We start from the raw sequence: 6,000 nt of genomic DNA, 5'->3' as shown, positions 1-6,000 counted from the left end.
CCTACACAATTCAGCTCTTGCAACGTTTACAACAACAGCACAGCGGAGGGCCAGTAGCTGAGTCGCGGAACAATAAAAATTCCTTCTTTAGAATGAAAATTTCCCTCCAGTTTTCCACTAAACTGGTAGTATGTTCTCTCCCATAAGCGAGTCGGCGGCGTGTAAGGCGAAGTTGGGGGAGGTAATTCGGGAGGGAGTGGCTGATGTCACAACCCAATTTGGGCGAGTCCATTCAATGCTCGGGAAGCGCACTTCATGCTCGACATCCTATGTCCTCCCCTCCGTGTTCACCAATTATCGACGTGTTCCTCTATCTCGCGTCAAAAACTGAGAATGAACTCAACCAAATATACACGGTCCTACTGCGCACTGGCATACTGGCCTGCGAGTGCTAACAGGGCTGCATTGTCACTGCCCACCACTGCGAGTGCTCACATCGCGCGTTGCGTGAAGATCAAAAAACGATGTTTATTTTAATATTTCTCAACTCGCGGAACCCCGGTTGAGAAACCCCGTCCTAAACTGTCGCCAGACATGCTGCTGAGTATTTGTACATTCTTTCCCGGAGACATTGACTTCGAAGGCGGATGACTTAATGTAATTTCCGGGTTTATATCTGGAAGCGTTTAGGGACGAAGCAGAATAGTGAGGAAAATATTAGAGCAATAGAAATACGAGAACAAAATATAATACCTGTAGCTCACGGGATTAAATCTAATGCCAGTGAAAGTAAAATATTCACATACTGCACAATACACCAACGCACTGACGATACGGACCCGGAAAGACATTGTCATTAATTGAGTAGAGCTCACACAGGGTACTAGGTGAAGTGGGTTCTCAAGTTTATCTCCAACTTTCTCTTTGCAAATCAGTCGAATCAGAATACACCATGACACCAATCAGAAATAATCAGATTCTCCCTGCACTTCAATTATTTCCAAGCTGTGAGCTGTTAGGGTTTGGTTTCGAGCGGCTTATGTCTATGTTTCAATTCGCTCCATTTATTAGTTGTTTTAAAATTTATTTAACCTCTTTCTCTAAGGTTTCACTGCGTGTATATACCAGCAGACGTTCACTGAATAAACTCATCGTAATGTCCAGCAACTGTTAAAAATAATGAAAAGCGAAGGGAAGAATTCCAGCTGGAGATTATTCTAGAAATGTTGAAGAACTTGATCTCCTTTCGGGCATCATTCTGCGTGCGACTCATTCTCCTGTCCCATTAGTTATAAACAATAATAGAAACACGCGAAGATTCTTAATTCCCATAGACGGTGTTCATTGAAGATCTATCGGATATTTCTAAAAGCACCAGACACATTTGCTGCAAATTAATTAAGAACCTGTAGGTTCAGGATTCGTTCCCGACCATTTTCTGTCAGTACTTTCGGCTGACGTATCCACCGATTTTCACCGTGCCTTTGGAAAGCGTGGTTGTTTTAATGACGATAGTAGCACCTGAATTTGGATGAATGCAATCTATTTTGCTGCTGGAATGACCTTAATCCCAAAGAGAATCGAGAAATGTGTTTAAAACGCACTTTTATGTTTTCACAATGGAATCAAATCAAAACAATGCACCACAAATCTGATTATTTGGGAGCAGCCCGATAGCTATTTTCGTAATCACTCAGTGTCTTAAATTCATATATCGATTTAAACAAAGCAGCTGGCTGTCGATTTCCGGAGGAATGGTGATGGACTGACCCCTATTGGTATCAATGGATCTGCAGCTGAGATGGTAAACAGCTTTAAGTTTCTCGGCATCCACATCACCGAGGACCTGACATGGTCTGTACGTACCAGCTGTGTGGTGAAAAAGACACAACAGCGCCTCTTTCACCTCAGACAGTTGAGGAAGTTTGGTATGGGCCCTCAAATCCTAAGAACTTTCTACAGGGGCGCAACTGAGAACATCCTGACTGGCTCCTTCACAGCCTGGTATGGGAACTGTACGTCCCTCAATCGCAGGAGTCTGCAGAGAGTAGTGCGGACAGCCTAGCACATCTGTAGTTGTGAACTTCCCATGAAGTTCCATGAACTTCACAATGACAGGTGTGTAAAAGGGGCCCGAAGGATCATTGGGGACCCGAGTCACCCAAACAACAATCTATTCCAGCTACTACCATCTGGGAAATGGTACCGCAGCATAAAAGCCAGGATCAACAGGTTCCAGGACAGCTTCTTCCACCAGGCCATCAGACTGATTAACTCACACTGATTTGAGCGTATTCCTATGTTACATTGACTGTTCTATTTATTAGAGATTGTGTCAATAAGACCTTGAGAGGTACAATAAAAAAGTTGGAAAATGTTCAATATATTATTAAAATCAGAATCAGAATCAGGTTTATTATCAATGGCATGTGACGTGAAATTTGTTAACTTAGCAGCAGCAGTTTAATGCAATGCATAATCTAGCAGAGAGAGAAAGCGAGAAAAGTAATACATTAAACTAAAACATAATAAATAAACAAGTAAATCAATTATGCATATTGAATAGATTATTAAAAATGTGCAAAAACATAAATAACATAAATACTGTATATTAAAAAAGTGAAATAGTGTCCAAAGCTGCAAAGTGCATTTAGGATTCGGATGGCAGAGGGGAAGAAGCGGTTCCTGAATCGCAGAGTGGCTGCGTTCAAGCTTCTGTATCTCCTCCCTGAAGATAACAGTGAGATATGTGCATGCCCTGGGTGCTGGGAGTCTTTAATAATGGATGCTGCTTTTCTGAAGATGCTTCCTGAAGATGCCCTGGGTACTTTGTAGGCTAGAACCCAAGATGGGGCTGACTAGATTTACAACCTTCTGCAGCTTCTTTCGGTCCTGTGCAGTAGCCCCTCCATACCAGACAGTGATGCAGCATGTCGGAATGCTCTCCACGGTATAACTATAGAGGTTTTTTGAGCGTATTTGTTGACATGCTAAATCGCTTCAAACTCCTAATAAAGTATAGCCGCTGTCTTGCCTTCTTTATGACGACACCAATATGTTGGGATCAGGTTAGATCCTCAGAGATCTTGACACCCAGGAACTTGAAGCTGCTCACTCTCTCCACTTCTGATCCCTCTATGAGGATTGGCATGTGTTCCTTCGTCTTGCCCTTCCTGAAGTCCACAATCAGCTCTTTTGTCTTGCTGACGTTGAGTGCCAGGTTGTTGCTGCAGCACCGCTCCACTAGTTGGCATATCTCACTCCTGAACACCCTCTCGTCACCACCTGAGATTCGACCAACAATGGCTGTATCTTCAGCAAATTTGTAGATGGTGTTTGAGCTATGCCTAGCCACACAGTCATGTGTATATAGAGAGTAGAGCAGCGAGCTAAACACACACCCCTGAGGTGCGCCAGTGTTGATCGTCAGCAAAGAGAATACGTTATCATCAATCCGCACATTTGTGGTCTTCCGTTTAGAAAGTCGAGCATCCAATTACATAGGGCGGTACAGAGGCCCAAGTTCTGCAAATTCTCAATTATGGGAATCATGGTATTAAATGCTGAACTATAGTCGATGAACAGCATCCTGTTGTAGGTGTTTGTGTCGTCTAGGTGGTCTAAAGCCGTGTGAAAGAGTTATGCTTTCGATTACATTTAAACAAGGAAAGCTCTTCTCCTCTGGTGATTCCCGTTGGTAGATAAAACCTTCAAAATTGTCCTCTATTGGTGGTGGTAAACAGGCCATAAAGGCCTGTTTTCTCTTCAGTACTCATAAAGTATTTTCACTGGGGAAGATGGGTAACAAGCTAGTAGTATTGTAATAGTCCTTAAGAAAATTTAATGGTCGTGATCAAAATTCATATTCATGCCATTAAAGAAGGCTAAGGTATAATGTGCTGCTGTCACAATTGTGCTTTGCAAATTACTAAATCTTCCTCTCACCTCCTCCTATAATACAAGGTCTTGTATATCACAAATACTACATATTGGAGAATTTTCTCCTGGAAGTTCAATATTGTCCAAGGCATGAGAGCCCACTTCACTGACATTCGTCCCACTCCTAATATTCACGTCCTTCAGCCCCAATGTATTGTGACCATAGTGTTTACCACTAACATAATGCACTGCAGCGGCTTGCCCAGATTGCTCGCACAATATATTTAACATCAATTGGGTGACGTGCAGAATGTGCATGGGATCACCATTTTGTACATGTGGAAGCCACACACAGCACGGAATGGATAATATATTGTTATACATTTCCTGATTAGGTGCCGATGCCTTCGAATCACCTATCCAATTAGCCCGCCAGTATGAACGCCAGAATACGGAGATCATTTGAGAAAAAAAAACACCTCATTGATAGTCTTTATCTGTCAAATTTGTGAATTTTGTTAGACAATGTCTGTACTACATTCAGGTCTTGTTGTATGCAGACTGGGATTGCTTCATTGAAACGTGTGCAGTCATATTTGGACCGTCCCTAGAATGAACATTCTAAATTGGAAGATGGCGTCAACAGGTGGAAAGTAGTAACCGTAAATATTTTCTCAACACCCCACCACAAGAATGTAAGGAACCAGAAGGTAGCAACATATGAGTCAATTAGTTGAACTTTTTAAGTGGAAACTGTTGTTGTTATAACCGGGTTACCTTCATGATAAAATCATCAAGGTAAGCAAGCAAAGTCAATGAGGTGTGAGAGGGAAATTCCGTTTGGCAGATTTATTCGAGCTTATATATCATAATTTACAACGTAATAATGGTAGCCAGATGGTGTACAATAACCAGATTTCCATAAACACTTGATGTGATCTCAGATCAAAGATTACTGCAGAAAATAAGAGGTGATGCTTTAAGAAATAACATTGCAGTGGATCGAAAATTGCCCAGTTATCAGAAAACAGGGATTAGGCTTAAATTGCCTGGTTTCTGGCTCGCAAGACTTGTCGAGGAGCGAAATGTGCTGGAGACTCAAATTATTTTTTTTATAATCCAGATAAGTAACTTGGATGAAGGCACAAATGGTATGGATGCTCAATTTTCTGTTAGCGCACAAACAGACTCGAAGGAGCACGCAAAGGTTTGGTGAGTGGACAAAGATCTGATAAATGGGTAGCAACGTGGGAAGATATGCTTAGGAAGGGAAAAAGTAAAAAGAAGCATTTTGACTAAACAATTAAAGACTGAAGAACTTTGTGTTGCAGAGGAATCTGGGTGTTCCAGTAGATGAAAGATGAAAGATCCTGATGAAGGGTTCCGACCCGAAATGTCAGCGGTCCATTTCCCTCCAAAGATGCTGGAAGAACCCACTAAGTTCCTGCAGCTTTTTGAGCGTTCGCCATAGAGAAATGAGGAAAGCTAAATTAATTGCTTGGGGAATTAAGTTACGGAAGAAGCAATATTATGCCCCAGGTGAACCCACGTCCGGAACTGTGTCATCTACATCGCTTGCTTTATTTAGAGATATATGTAGATACGATTAAAGATAAAGATCAATAGACTAATTATTGAATTGGACTGGGCGTGTACCTGAAGGAGTTTTTTTTACATTCGAGATTATTTGACGAAAGCATATAATACTCCAAGGGAACTTAGTGACATGGTGTGACGAATGTCTCACTTTACAGGAAAAAACTCGAACTGTCATTGTTTAAATTTTATTTCATTCGGAGATGAGGCCAATTATGCTTATCTCAGAGAATAGTGAAGTCAATTTTTTTATGACACAGATAGACAGATAGTGATAAGCAGTGGGATAAATGGCTACCAGGAATAGACTGGAGTGTGAAGTTGAATTTAGAATCAAATCAAATGTAATCTTATTAAGTAGGTAGTACGTTTGATATGCTGTGTGACTTACTCCTGACCCTAAATCATACTTCTGCTTATTCATACCTCTTCCTTCTTTTCAGCTTATGATAGAAAGAACGTCATGTCTGAAACAGAGGAAAATTGCTAACCTTGGCCAGTACAGTTAGGAACTGATCAGCGATCTCATGGAGCAAGGATGATTAACCACTAACAAATAGAACTTACCGTCTGCTGGTTAAATAT

The sequence above is a fragment of the Hemitrygon akajei genome, chromosome 9 (assembly GCF_048418815.1).
Source record: "Hemitrygon akajei chromosome 9, sHemAka1.3, whole genome shotgun sequence".
In the NCBI taxonomy this organism is placed as follows: Eukaryota; Metazoa; Chordata; class Chondrichthyes; order Myliobatiformes; family Dasyatidae; genus Hemitrygon; species Hemitrygon akajei.
Note: the sequence above shows the minus strand (reverse complement) of the source record.